Below are 15872 nucleotides of genomic sequence, written 5' to 3'. Positions count from 1 at the left end.
AAGTTTCTCCTTCACAGTACTGGAAACATAAATTACATAAGTGTCCAACGTTATACTTCTGGGTCCACCATGTGCCCATCGAAACCTCTTGCATCACTAAAATTATTTACATCAATTTTATCACGAAACAAAACCGGCCGTTAAATCAACTGTAAATCTACCTGCTCTATAAGAAGTGTGAATAAGATGTGGATACTAAAAAATATCAGTTAGCTATATAGTACATACAATTAATGTATCATTCCACATACAACTGTAGAAAACAATTTGAACTTAAGTACCCATTACACGAGTTTTCCCCATTCTTAATTTAAAGACTGGTTGAAAGATACAGTCTTACTATGTTCCATTAACAGGATGGGCAAAGTAGGTACAAATATTTTGTTTTTGGAATGAATAAATCATTATTTGTAAAGCATTACTCTGATTCAAACATCATTTTCGCTAAGACTGACATCACAAAGACTTTTGCTTTTTTATCGAAAACATATTTGTTACGTTATAGAGGACGCATTTTAAACACACAATCAGCATTTCTATTGGAATTCATACGAAGCAGACTTTATATTAGTAAGAATGAAAAGAGGTTATCATCATCTCGTTCCGCTATTTAGATGGTGTCCTCTCATTAAATACTTTAAATCGTGGTGAATATGTAAAATGAATCTAACAATATTGAACTCGAAAAAAGGATGCAACAGATACAAAACGTCTGCCTCATATTTGGAGTAACATATAGAAATTGACAATGCAGGTCGGTTGAGGACAAATCCAAGTTGATAAAGCGTGCATTTCCTACTATAATATTATTAATATAATGTTGCTTTTTATAAAAAAAGCAATTGAAACAAGCGATCCAAGTGATTGAGTTGAAGTCATTCTTATGAAAAATGTTACGGATGTCATCACGAGGAGGTTGACTGTTATGGGATATCTCTGTCACAGATTACCACAGATATCTTCCAATTGTCGTAACAACAATGACGTCCTCATTTTCTGGATTGCGAAATCACTAAATTTGTATTTCCGGTAATCAACACGACGGGTGCCACTAGAGATGCAGGATATCCATAATCTTCTGGAGCTCCCGATTTTAACTCCAGGTCTGGGATTGGTTCTCCTGGTCTAGTCTTTTGTTTTCTATGTAGCGTGTTATATTGTACAGATAAATTGTAAGTGTATCATTTATTCAAATAAGGAGAACACTTTTTCATTTGACATGGAAGACCAATGGAGGAAACGGAAACCTTAAACGTGAAGACTTCTCCAAAAAAACTATATCAGGTAAAAAATAAAAAAAATAATACCAACAGAATGTAGAACCATGGGCGTTCATAACTGTGTATCATCATCTATTTTTAAAATTATAATTCAATTTACAGATGTATTTACAGCAAAAGGTAAGTACAAATGAAAACGATATTCGAACATCTTACTGCATGTAACATTTATGAGCTTTAAGAATTAGTTTATTGTTAGGACCAATATGTTTACATGCATGAACGATTTAAAAATTTTAAGTAATTTTTGGTAGTCCCTTGCTTTATAATTCACCTGTCATAGCATATAAAGTGTTCACTGAAATATAGAATATACTGCAGACAGTTGCGTATCGATTTAAGAAATGTACACATTGTTAAGACGGGACAAAAGACTATCGAAATCTAATAGAAGAAAATTAACAATAGAGAACGAAAAATCGTTCTTGTTGAGGACAATCTGTGTATAAAGTATCCGGTGTGAAATACAAATAAAGAATTTGAGAAAGAGTCAATTAGAGATTAATTTAAGGTCAGTTCCCTGAGTGAAAATTCTACAGTAAGATAAATTTTGCTTACTTAAAGTAAAACACCATTAACATGATTAAAGGGGCATTAGCTTCGAAATATAAAACAAAAATATCATTTCTTTGTTCAATCATTAATGAAAGAGAATAAGTGAAATAATAATTCGCTTTTAGCAGCCAATTTGGTTAAATTTTACAAAAAAAGCTCCGAAACATTGCTGATGAATTATTCACTTGCAAGTGAATAATTCGATCTAATTAAATTCGTATTCATGTGACCTTCAATTTAAATCTTAGCTGTAGATGGGTTACACATGTATTCAGCTATTAAAATGAAAAAGAATGTCATCTTGAAAGTGAAACTAGGATGAACCATTTAGTTGACTGATTCGATCCACAAAATATCATTCTTATACAGGTGAAAACGATGATAAACATATTTTCTAACCTACAATATAAAATCAAATAGACCTAGAAATATCCAATTGCACGTGGTTTGTGTCTATTTATATTTATGTTTATATCGGGATTTATGACCTTCGGTAGTCTTCGGAGGTCATCATCGATGGTTAATTAAATGAAGTCTAGACAAAAATACACTTGAAATGTTGATACAAATTATCGAGTCCATGCATTGTTAATTGTTCATTTTAGACTTTTTGTAATTTGGATATACGTTGTAGTATGATATAAATCAAGTATGAGAATTTGAGTAAAATCGGTGAACATGAATTTGATAGCTAATGCCCTTTAAAGTAATGTTAATTGATTTAATTTGTTTTTATTCAATGAAATTTAGACGTAACTTTACTTAGTTTGGCAATAAAGTACAAGTAAGAACTATAAAGATTTGTATTAAATTGACATAATTAGTGCCAATATGAAACATTAACTCTATAGAAAAACGTATATAGATGTTGTCAAGAATACAGTTATCAGCTACAAAAGAACATTTTGTTTGTGTACATGTAGTAGTAAGTGACCCTTTCGACGGCATAAGTAAAGGATGTAATTTACGAAAAATGATAACGTTTCATCTCACTCAGTCTTACATTTTGCTATTAGAGACTATTATGAATGCACTCATTTCATGCTTATTTTAGTTGGTGAAAATATACAGATTATAAAAATGAAAAGTAAAACAAAATATTGGTTTTGATATATTACAGTACTCACTTGTGATATTTCCGATCAAACTTTACTATCTGCAAGGCAAACGCTCAAATGATCGATGATTATATCATATGCAAATAAAGATTCGAATAAAAAGATTTACAAGGCATTTAAATGAAACATATATTTTCCGAAAACGCGTATTCCTATTTACATGAATTATCAGTGCATAAAATATATTGAAATTAATCAATACATATATTTATTTTGAAAAGTGTCGTTCGACATGGGAAAATTAGTGAAATTGTCATCTTGTCTTTGAAGTATTATTTTCATTGTTGAAGAGCGAATTATCCTTTCTATTATCTTAAATATCTTATTATGACGTAAAGAAAAAGGACAATTATGGTGTGTCACATTAATGACAAAAAACCACTACGTGCATTTGCAAAATAAAAGGAGAATGACCATAAATGTTATTAAAACAGTAGAGGGTTTATGTTCACGAAATTTAAATTTTGCGATTTCACATTTAAATGACCATCCAAATCGCATAGTTTTGTTTTTGATCTTTTCTTGTCCTAAATAAACTATGATCTTCCATGTAGGTCAAATTTACACAAGTAAGATTGTTGTGTTTTTAATTTAATCGCGAAATAAAATAAACCCTCGTGTAAGTTTCAACTGTAAATTTCAAAAGTCAAAAGATATAAAGAGGTCAACATAACATCTACATCAACAGCCATGTTGGTATGTCAAATACTAAATCGGCAAGGGTCTCACAAGTTTTTTATATACAGAAACTGCCAAATATGTGCCATCAACACGAAATTAAAAAAAAATTGCATAATCATTAAAATAGGACAATATAAAAAACGTAAGCCAACCTATTTGAAAACCTAAACTTATTGAAAAAACGAAGAGCTCATAAACAAAACGTATATTCAAAGCCGGGCCAGGGATCAGCACTTTGAACGAGGAAGATATATATCTTAATTTAACACAATTTCCAAAATTGTGTAACTGTAAGATCCAATTGCACAATTCCGGAATATTCATCCCTGTAGAGGAGTACTCACTACTGGGCTAGTGATACCATCGGGGTATAATAGTCCAACAGCAGAGGTATCGACAGAGTAATAGAAATCACATAATTGTTACCAATTTTTACTGCAGCAGATGCTCATTTATTTTTATAATAAATTTCGTTTCAGTTATGCTTCAGGCCGAAATATTTGAAATCATAAACTTATTTTAAAAAAGAAACAAAGAGCTTAATGGTTGAAACACGTATCATGTGTATTGTTTGGCCATCGATATATCTCTAATTAATTGACTGTCAGTAACAGACGATTTTATACGCTAAGTATCCAGTGGTTTAGTACTTGTATTGATAAAAGTTGATATGGTTAGACTACAATTTTGGGTTTATAATTTATATAACTTAATAAATTATTGTTTTTTTGACATTTTGTCATAATCATGAATGTTGAAAACTTTTTTAAAAACACATTAGGCACTCCTATTTCTTTTATTTTATATTGCATCTAGATAAGAAAGGAAAATGATTTTTTTTTAAATACATGAGAGTCAGGGTATATGTTAAGAACTAGTGTGTATTTCTGTAGTTTTGGAAACCTATTTGTTTGTATTCCAATACATTTGTCGAATTTCGGCTTTTGGGAATGTTGTTCTGGGTTCTCCTTAGGCATACTTGTCTTTAATATGAATAGGTCTAAACAAATAGTTTAACTAATAAGGAAATTTTATCTTAAATGCTTTAAACAATGTTTACAATATGTTTTCACATTTTAGATAAAATATCAATAATCAAGCCCTATCGAACTCATTAAAAAATTAAGTCTTCAATTATAAGTTCTTTTCGAAAACTTCGTTTTAAAGTAATTCTTTATCAAGTAATTACTAAACACATATCAATTCATGGTCGTTGTGATAAGTTGGCATATACATGGACGAAAAAATAGGTTCCTAAGTTTTAAATCAGTTTCCTTGAGAATAGGAATAGGTTGAAATTTGAAATAAACATTAGAAGAAAGGCTAATAAATGTTTATGGTGGTATGTGAACTGCTGCTATAAGTAACCGAATATCCTGTCGTTCATCATTCAAATTAATCACTGGTCTGCTTAACTTGTATTTCAACATTTGACACGAGAAACCTCATTAAAATCTTCGAGAGTCGTAATGCAGTAGAGAAATTTATAGTGGCATCAATTTGTCTTAAACGGTCATCTTGATAAAAACAGCTCACAAATGACTGACCATTAGACTCGTAAGTGAATTTAAGATTGTCATTAAATTGTAGACTTTTCCATTGCGGTAAATGCAGTACCGTTTAGACAATTCCCTTGGGGTCAATAAAGATATTTTTAGTCTTGTTCAGATTGTTCAATAGTCGTTATCTTCCTGTACAGATCAACAACATACTGAATTGTCTGAAAAAATAGTGAACAGTACTTTATTGACTGCTAGCGATTTGCCTGAACAGTACTTAAATTACTGCAGTGGATACCTCTGAAAATTGACTGATTATGACCTAATAATTTATTTCTAAGAATTTTCAGATATCAAGATAAAAATGACTGTTTATTAATAAACTTCATTTAAAAGTGCATGTTGAGTGGTGTTATTTTGTGGTTTTCTCCTTATAAAACGATAGGATATGTGGGATGCTTGCAATAAGAAAAGTATCAATCAAAATCTAAATGACGTGGACTTGAGCAACTTGTTTTAATCGTACGGCCCTTTTTAGCTCACCTGGCCCAAACTTCTTCTAGAGAACCACTGAATGGAATAAAACCAAACATGGCATGAATGTTCCTCATGAGGTGCTGACCAAGTGTTGTTACTTTGTAGCGGATCCATCATCCAAGATGGCCGCCAGCGGGGTACTTAGTTTAACATAGGACCCTATGGGAAATACATACAAATGTCTTCTTTTAGAGAACCACTGAATGGAATGAAACCAAACATGGCATGAATGTTTCTTATGAGGTGCTGACCGAGTGTTGTTACTTTGAAGCCGATCCATAATCCAAGATGGCCGCCAGCGGGGGACTTAGTTTAACATAGGACCCTATGGGAAATACATACAAATGTCTTCTTTTAGAGAACCACTGAATGGAATGAAACCAAACATGGTATGAATGTTCCTTATGAGGTGCTGACCGAGTGTTGTTACTTTGAAGCCGATCCATCATCCAAGATGGCCGCCAGCGGGGGACTTATTTTAACATGGGAACCTATCGGAAATACATACAAATGTCTTCTTTAAGAGAACCACTGAATGGAATGAAACCAAACATGGCATGAATGTTCCTTATGAGGTGATGACCAAGTGTTGTTACTTTGAAGCGGATCCATAATCCAAGATGGCCGCCTGCGGGGGACTTAGTTTAACATAGGACCCTATGGGAAATACATACAAATGTCTTCTTTTAGAGAACAACTGAATGGAATGAAACCAAACATGGCATGAACGTTCCTTATGAGGTGCTGACAAAGCATTGTTACTTTGAAGCCGATCCATCATCTAAGATGGCCGCCATCGGGGGACTTATTTTAACATAGGACCCTATGGGAAATACATACAAATGTCTTCTTTAAGAAAACCATTAAATGGAATGAAACCAAACATGGCATGAATGTTCCTTATGAGCTGCTGACTAAGTGTTGTTACTTTGAAGCTGATCCTTCATCCATGATGGCTGCCAGCGGGGGGACTTCCTTTAACATAAGACCATATTGGAAATACATACAAATGCTTCTTCTAGAGGTGCACTGAATGGAATGAAACCAAACATGGCATGAATGTTTCTTATGAGGTGCTGACCAAGCGTTGTCACTTTGAAGCCGATCCATCATCCAAGATGGCTGCCTGCGGGGGGACTTAGTTTAACATAGGACCCTAAGGGAAATATATACAAATGTCTTCTTTTAGAGAACCACTGTATGGAATGAAACCAAACATGGCATGAATGTTCCTTATGAGGTGCTGACCAAGGGTTGTTTCTTTGAAGCCGATTCATCATCCAAGATGGCCGCCTGCGGGGGACTTAGTTTAACATAGGACCCTATGCAAAATATTTACAAATGTTTTCTCTTAGAGAACCACTAAATGGAATGAAACCAAACATGACATGAATGTTCCTTATGAAGGGCCGACCAAGTGTTGTTACTTTGAAGCCGATCCATCATCCAAGATGGCCACCAGCTGGGAACAGTGTTTAACAAAGGACCTTACGGACAATACATACAAATATCTTCTTTTACAGAACCACTGAATGGATTGAAACCAATCATGGCATGAATGTTCCTTATGAGGTGCTGACTAAGTGTTGTTACTTTGAAGCTGATCCTTCATCCATGATGGCTGCCAGCGGGGGGACTTCCTTTAACATAAGACCATATTGGAAATACATACAAATGCTTCTTCTAGAGGTGCACTGAATGGAATGAAACCACACATGGCATAAATGTTTCTTATGAGGTGCTGATGAAGTGTTGCTACTTTGTTGCTGATTTACTGTTCAAGATGGCTTCCGGGATTTTTTATTAACTTACAGGGCCAATATTAAACCAAATTTGGCCTCAATCATTATTAGGGTATCTGTTATGATTTTAATCTATTTTAACATGACTTCCAAAACCAAAGTAGAATCAGGTGAGCGACACAGGCTCTTCAGAGCCTCTAGTTAATGAACAAAACCCACATCATATCGGCATAGATAATTGGCCTCGGCATAAAAAAAACATTAAAAATATCAGGCTAAAAAACTAACGTTATGGTTCATTTTCAAAGAATTAACATAAACAAATAAGACAGACAACACACACCGACAACTACTGAATTAAAGGCTCCTGACTTTTGACAGACATAGAATGAATCTGGTGGGATGTTCCATAGATGATTTTTACAAACTGATTAAAATGAAATATTCAGTCGGAGAAAATATAAGTGAAAATTACAATGTGGTCTCAGACAGTAAACATATGTTCAGAGGTTAAAATCTCCATTCTAATGCCTGTTAAAATGATCACTATTGTCATTCTAAGTAAATATTGTCTATGAAAAATTATCAAAATGAAACACAATTTTTATTAGACTAATGTAACATCCACTTCGTTTGAACTTTGGTGGATAGTTGTCTCATTGGCAATCATACCACATCTCCTTATTTTTATATTTAACAATTTTTAACGTCAGAAAATAATTTATGTGTTTTTTGCAGAGATACAGCTTGCTGTGTTCTTGAATTAAGGAAGACACATACTTTCTTGGGTATTTGATTTTGTAGTTATCATATATTATATGCTTAAATATATTACAATTTGTGGCAACATTTAATAAACAGATTCAAAGTCAATTGCCAAGGTTATCAATGATCTTTATTTTAACTTATATTAACTATGCACTTTTTTCCTTAAATGACAATTACGTATATTATAAACCTAAAATAAGATTACAAATTATCTTATTAAAGATTGAAGTGTGTTGATCTTATCTAACGCTCTTTTATCTAAAAAAACAAAAGATAACTACCTGTTTGTGAAAAATAAATCGGTTATCGATAAGTCTAATTTATAATCGAAACAAAAACAAAATCAATACATGATTTTCTATGAAGTATACTTGTGGAAGGCAATACGGTTGCCTATATTTACTTACATCTATTTCATTTGATATTTGGTGGATAGTTATCTCATTGGCAAACATTTCACATCTCCTTAATTTTTAACCAGAGACCAAATGAAATAGAAGTTATCAACTGTAGGTCAGCGTCAGCATGTGTATACAGTATAATTATGTACACCTTCATCAAAAACTAGCAAAATTAACTCAATATAGGAAACTAGATAGTCTATTAAAATACTTAGTCAAAAGAATATCCTTGTTTTTGGATACCAAATTAATAACGTCAAAACATATAAAGGCAATTAAAGTTTACACTTAACACATTTATCTGTACACATTGATATGATAAGAAATGACTCATAAATGAATGTATTTTAATGTCGACGGCAAACAATTTAAAATGTAGTAAAACTGATCGGAAGGTGATTTAAGGTCAAGTATAACACTTGCATAGGGGGGCATGTATTTAATACACTGCAAAATGTTACTTTGAACCCACAAATTAAGCTACCGAAATTCAAAATTCCCATTTTTAGAAAAAAAATATAACAAAAATTCCAAACTGCAAGGTAAATTGAAAAAGGGGAAGTCTTAAAAAAAACTGACAAAATCAAACGTTATCAACCAGTCGAATGAGTGAAAATCAACTATCATATTCCTGACTTGGTACAGGGTTTTATAGCTAGCATAACCTCCCACTTGGATGACAGTAGTTTATAATTCCGTATATTGACGAAACTGGGTGAGCAGCTCAAACAGACATAATAGGGTAATGTGACAATCAAATTTAATCTAGCAGTCAAAATTGTGTAACATACAACACAACTGACTAAAAAATTCAAACAAAAACAAATAAATTTGACAAATACGTCAACAAAAAGACTCAACAAGGTCAAACGCGACTAAAATGATCAATATTATTGAAGGAATTATTAATCAAATGTGTAAATGTATGAGCCTAAACTGAAAAACATTCGTCTCAGCAGTACAGACAATATTCAATAGAGACACATGTAAAAACAGTTAAAAGGTAAGATGCAAACTGCTTCAGGTTAACGTTATCTTGCGAAAGGATACTACACGAAACAACAATATAATGAACTTCCGGACCATACTGTTTCATCGGAATATTAAAGATAAACGTTAATCAATGCATATGAATAACTTGGATTTTCAGTAATGGACTATTAAGAGTTTCAATCATATACTTGTTCTTACAAAAGGAAAAAGAGTTCTTGACATAAATTTTTATCAAATATAAAATAAGAGGATGTGGAATGATTGCCATGGAGACAACTATTTATATGAAACCAAATAAAGTAGATTTAACGAATAACCGTACGACCTCCAACAACGAACAAAACCTATGCGAGGTGTTAAGTAAGCTATAAAAAGGTCCCGACATGACACAATGTAAAACAATTCAAGCTTAAAAAAAACAAAAATAACTAGAATAGACAATATCAACGACAACCACTGAATTACTGACTTGGGACAGATATATACATAAATTGGCGGTGTTATATATGTTTTCTAGTGCTCAACCATTCCCTAATCTGTTCAGTAGTGTAAAAGCACAACATAAGAGCAAACTATAAAAATTCAGTAAAAAAAAAGGCTTTCATGAGAAACATGACGGGTTCAATTTTTCGATTAGCTCAGTCCTTAGTTTTCTATGTTGTGTTCTCTAACTGATGTTTGTCCCTTTTATTTGTATTTCATTTTTTTGCCATTTCATCGTCAGTTCGCTCATTGGCTTATGAGTTTTTCATATCCCTTTGTTATCTCAACATCTCTTGTTTGATGCATTAGATTGACAAAAAAAAAAACCAAAAAAAATAATTAAAAGACGAAAGACACAATTTCCATTCAAGAGTACTCACTGTTACTGAAAGTTAGTTCAAAGCCATTAACAAATCTCTAAGAAAAATCTTTAAAGGACAATCATTTTGAGTTCTTAATGCTCTTCAACTTTATACTTGTTTGGCTTTCTAAATAGTTTGATCTGAGCGTCACTGATGAGTCTTATGTAGACGAAACGCGCGTCTGGCGTATCAAATTATAAGCTTGGTACCTTTGATAACTATTAATATCAATCAGTTTAGTAGAAACTGGTTTCGAGGATTTTCATAAGCCGTACAATCGCACATTTAAGAATATCCATTACAGCGTCATATATGTTATTGTAGCTGTATTCATTGAAGGTGATAACAAGGATCAACTGACCACGAAAAGAAATGTCAGCTATGTTAGCACTAAGAACCAGTCTCAGGAGAGGTTATCAGTTGCTCTCTGATATCTCGGGAGCTCATAAGTATATCAAACGTGTCAAACAAATTCATTTTATATGTGGAATTACTGTTGGTGACGAGGGGTACCTTAAGAATGAGTTATATCAAAATTGTACAATTGATACCAAAAGAATTGGCCATCGTTATGGAGCTAAAGCAAACACGATAATAGCCAGGCGTTAAACAAAACCAGGCACACCAGAAGTGGCCGTACCAATAACTATGTATGATCGAGGCTAGTGTAAATTTACTCGGCCGCATCATTGTGGTAAAATATTTGATTGAGAATTTGACTGCATCATTTAATATGTTCAATACAAAAAAAAAAATAAAAGTGGCAGTAGAAGAAAATATGTTTATGGGAAGAACAGATGCGGGTCAAAGGAACAAAGACAGTAAAAAATACAAAATGCAAAATGCATACATTTTATAGTTAATCGCCAACAATTAGGTATTCCAAATCACTAAAATATCTTTTAACGATGACAAGTCTAATTCGGTAGGTCACATTCGAGGAAAAAAGGCAGGATTGTGATTACGACATTTGGAACAGATATTTCATAACCGTCATCCAAATCGTGACGGCGTCCGTAAATTTTTTGAAGGCATGATTTTAACTTTACCCCTTGGAAAATTCGGTTTAATAGCTTCTTTGTGAGCAGCAACCATCTTTTAAGGCAATTATGATAGGTAATGCAATATCTTATCAACTAGTAGTTATATACTTCATGTGCAGGTGCTGCTGGAATGTTGCTACATAGAAATGGAAAGTTCACAATTAGGAAGCTAATTGATTGTTGATGATGTATCCCGGATATCCTACCTAAATGTCGCAATGTTATGCAATAACTCCGAGCGTTAACAATAGATTTGAATGCATTCTTCATTCGAACACAATTGGCGTTAAATATCATACTGCATTACAATTGTTGTAACAGGTACTATTGGGAAATGTGCAATATTTGGAATATTTTACTTGAAATAGTGAATTGCAACAATGTTGAATTATGTTAGCCTTCCCGATACTAGTTTGATAAGATATAAAAAATAAGGATATGAGGTATGATTGCCAATAAGACAACTTTCCACCAAAGTTCAAATAAAGTGGATATTAGAAAATATAGGCAACCGTACGGCCTTCAACAAAGAGAACAACCCATACCGTATGGTCGGCTATAAAAGGCCCCGACATAAAAAATATGAAACAACTTAATTGAGAAAACTAACGGCCTAATTTATAACAAAAAATTAACGAAAAACAATACATGAAGCAACGACAACCACTTTTTAGGGGACCTATTCCGAAAGAAAATAAATAATTTCAGTGCTTCTGTTGAAATAAGAGGAAAGTAACACTCAAACTCACCTGGTTATTTTTCCTTTGTGGAGTAATAATCTATAATGACTTCATATCTTTAGTATCGCCACAATTTCTCTGAGTTTTTATTGAACAGTGCAAATCGATAGCTGACGATAAGTACATATGAAGCAACAATTAAAGCGTTAAAGATACCTTTAAGAATGCTTTAAAACACCAATTTTATAGAATAAATTCCGATCAATTATTTTGAATGAAGGTTTTGCAGAAATATATTTCCCATACTGCGAGAAAACTAGAGTTGTAAATAAAAAACATGTTAAAGTATATTGAGTTAATGACGTTTTCTGTTACATCTCTATTCCATATGTACACGAAAAACTGACAGTAAACAGTATCACACATCAAGGAAGATACGCAGCTTTTGAAAAAGTTAAACTTGAAGTTGTTGTCGTTATAATCTATGGTATATGTATTAAAATCATGTTTACTATCCTATGTTTAGTACAAATGATAGACGGATCTCGCTGGTGTGTGAGTGTTTAATTGTTTTACAGTGTCTGGAGAAGAGGTCATTATACTTCATCAATCTGTGTACAAAAATCTCTCAACTGACTAGACGCTTCAAACCATATTGAACTGACTTGGTAGACGTAGCAAACGCCTCAGTTTTCTGTTTATATACAGCAATGATGTAAAATGATTTGTAATAGTTTTTGACTTATTTCAAATGAAGTACCAAAACTCTATCCAAAGATATAATTTTAATTGTTACTGCGTTGAGTGTAAGTTTACAAATCGTCAAATCGCACAATCAATTATTCCATATTGAGACATAATTAAATCAAAATATTTAAGTTATTAAAATTGTGAGCAGAATTTTTCACGATGTGTCAACAAATTGACACATGATATGGATGTGTTCATTTGAGCAACACGATGAGTTTCACATGTAGACCAGGATCTGCTAAGCCTTCCGGAGTACCTGAGGTCACCCCCATTTTTTGGTTTGGTTTGTGTTGCTCAGTCTTTAATTTTCTATATTGTGTTTTGTATACTGTTGTTTGCAATTGGTCCTTTTATCTTTTTGCCATGGAATAATTGATGTTAAAATTTTTGTAGCATTAAAACTTTTTCGAAAAGATACTTAAAGTCATCCATGTATATTCTTAATCCCAGTCAATTACTGAGAAATGTCAATTAAGCCTGCTTAAGCACTTACATATTTAATTCTGCAAAAAAAAAAAAAAATTAAATCAGTTGCTAAATTGCATAGACAGATTAAAGTTAGTGAAATATAAATGACAATTAAGATAATTGTTTTCGATTACAGTTATGTCGTATTTTTTTTTAAAGGTACACGTGCAAAGGTGAAGTAAATACGTGTATGGGCGAAATGGGGCACTATACATATGTGAGTGCACAAATTCTGTCAACATTGCTTCACTTTTCTGTTCTGACAATACAATCAGTATTTTCCAGCTATTTTTGAATACAATATCTTCTTTTTTGAGTGTTTGTTATAATTTTCTGTTTATAGAATTGTACCTTTACGGTCAATGAATGGTACAATTTCTAAAACAAAACCACGATATTCATTTTGACATCATTTAAAAGCATTTTAACCATTCGTCTGTTAGGCAATATCATTTTTAATATTTTCGTAGTAAAACATCATATATTAGTTGTAGAATATTAATTTCACCACATTGATAGAAAATAATTACTGTAATATGAATGAAATAATCCTATCCATCCGTAGTGTTCTATGAGATTTTGAATGTGAATTTCTCTTCGTGAAGATGAATGCTGGTTTTACACTTTTTCTTTCTTCCAGAAGAATTCCAACTAGATTTAAAAAAAACATCATCATCTATGACAATCCTAAAACGATTCTCTCACGATAGAGCTAAACTTTTCTGATGAACCTTTGTAGAGAATCAAACTTTCTGCAAAATATTTATATGCAACCAGAACGTAAATTAAATTATCCTTTTAATGATATACTTTGATATACTTTGATCTCAGTAGTTGGCCGATCATACCATTTCTTTGATCTTGATGATTTTTGGCCAAAGTTTTCCTGCCATCAATAGGATATGAAAAAATCTCATGTAAATAGTAAATAGATTCAGGCTGAACATACGTCTGCAAATCTTGTTTGATTTTGTTGACTTGGAGAAGCGAACAAATACAGACATGAAAAACAGTGCATCCCTTGTATAACAAACAAAAGAAAACCAGTCTTTAAAAACAACATAGAATACCAAACACTGAACCCCACAAACACCGCTGGTGATTTAGGGGCTCCAAACGTAGATCCTGTACCACAGTTCGGACCCATCGTCAGGCTCATGTAAGTACCCATTCATTGCTTCGTATAAATAGGTGAAGTCACATTCGAGGAAAAGAGGATGGTATTGTGGTTACGACAATTGGAACATAGCCATCGTCATCTGTGCAACAGATATTCCTTAATGGTAAACCAACTCGTGATGGCGTATTTTCGAACGGATGATTTTAACTTTATCACGTGGAACCCTTACTTATAAACAACAACCATCTATCATAAAAGGAAAAACAAGATCTGGAACATAGTGTGAACTTGAATATGTATACTCAATACACAGGCGCTGCTGTGATGTTGCTACATAGAACAGTTAGTTCGAATTCCCTTTTGGAAAGCTGAAATCCTCGTTTTCACCAAAAAAATTTTCTAAACTGTCCCTAATTGTCAATTACAAGATGTAATTCAAGATATGAGACAGACTTATCTGTATCACGTTTGAAACACGACTTTAGTTCCGAGTTTTATAATAAATTCATACGATTGCATTGTGTATTTTGGAGCAATAGTATCCTTTATTCCAAGTGTGATGATGGGATAATTATTTAGAGAGAAGACATCATTTGTATAGCGGACCGTTAAGTTGGCGGATAATGCGAATTATTTTTCTTTTTCCAAAGATGCTCGAGTTTGAGGTCTGCTGCAAATCGACAAGAACACAGTCCGTCCCTATGGGAATGCCGATTGTTTGTTGAAAACACGTCTTCCGAATGTTAACAAATATGTTGTCAATTAGGAAATCAAGCATCTTGATCATGTCAGTTTTAGAGAATGTTTTGTTTGAAACAGAATGAATGTTTCTCCAGATGTAAGTTATTCTTTTGACAGTTTTTAAACGCAAATATGAATTGGTTGACAATTACTAATTCTCTTTGCCAATTCAAGGATGACCATGGATATCTTGGTGTTGTTTAAGCTACTTCAGATGGATTAGAAGACAATAATCCTACGTCGCTGATCATTTCAGTGTCTAAATTTGTCGAAAGTGATGTTTTAAAAGGGAGGCAAAAGATACCAAAGGGACATTCAGGCTCATAAGTCGAAAATAAATAGACAACGCCATGACAAAACGAAAAAGACAAAAAGACAAACAACAGTATACAAAACACAACATACAAAGACTGCTAGCTGAGTAACATGAACCTTTTAGCACCGGGTCGCTTGTGTCCTAACTGTCAAATTTAGATTCTTCCCGGTTTTGTCATATGTTTGGATTCATACCAGAAACACAAGTCTTTCGTAATGATATCACTATGCAACATATGATATTGTTAAACATAAAGGTACCGACTGCTTTGTTTTTTTTTCTTTCTCATAGTGTTTCCTCTTATTATCTTACTATTTCTTTTAAAAGTTAAAGCA

General features: G+C 32.8%; 2 protein-coding genes across 3 annotated transcripts in view; both read right to left on the bottom strand.

Annotated features, from left to right (window-relative positions):
* The window catches only part of LOC127734332 (uncharacterized), an 86497-nt gene extending 83499 nt beyond the window's left edge, over positions 1-2998 (bottom strand). The window contains exon 1 of the mRNA XM_052244178.1: positions 2963-2998. The gene's annotated coding sequence lies outside the window, so the exon portion shown is untranslated. The remainder of the gene's footprint in view (positions 1-2962) is intronic.
* LOC127734325 (transient receptor potential cation channel subfamily M member-like 2) overlaps positions 1-15872 on the bottom strand; it is a 571123-nt gene that overhangs the window by 168453 nt on the left and 386798 nt on the right. The gene's annotated exons all lie outside the window — the stretch shown is intronic.

The sequence above is a fragment of the Mytilus californianus genome, unplaced genomic scaffold (genome assembly GCF_021869535.1).
Source record: "Mytilus californianus isolate M0D057914Y unplaced genomic scaffold, xbMytCali1.0.p SCAF_3, whole genome shotgun sequence".
Classification (NCBI taxonomy): domain Eukaryota; kingdom Metazoa; phylum Mollusca; class Bivalvia; order Mytilida; family Mytilidae; genus Mytilus; species Mytilus californianus.
Note: the sequence above shows the minus strand (reverse complement) of the source record. Positions and strands in the feature narration are given on the sequence as shown.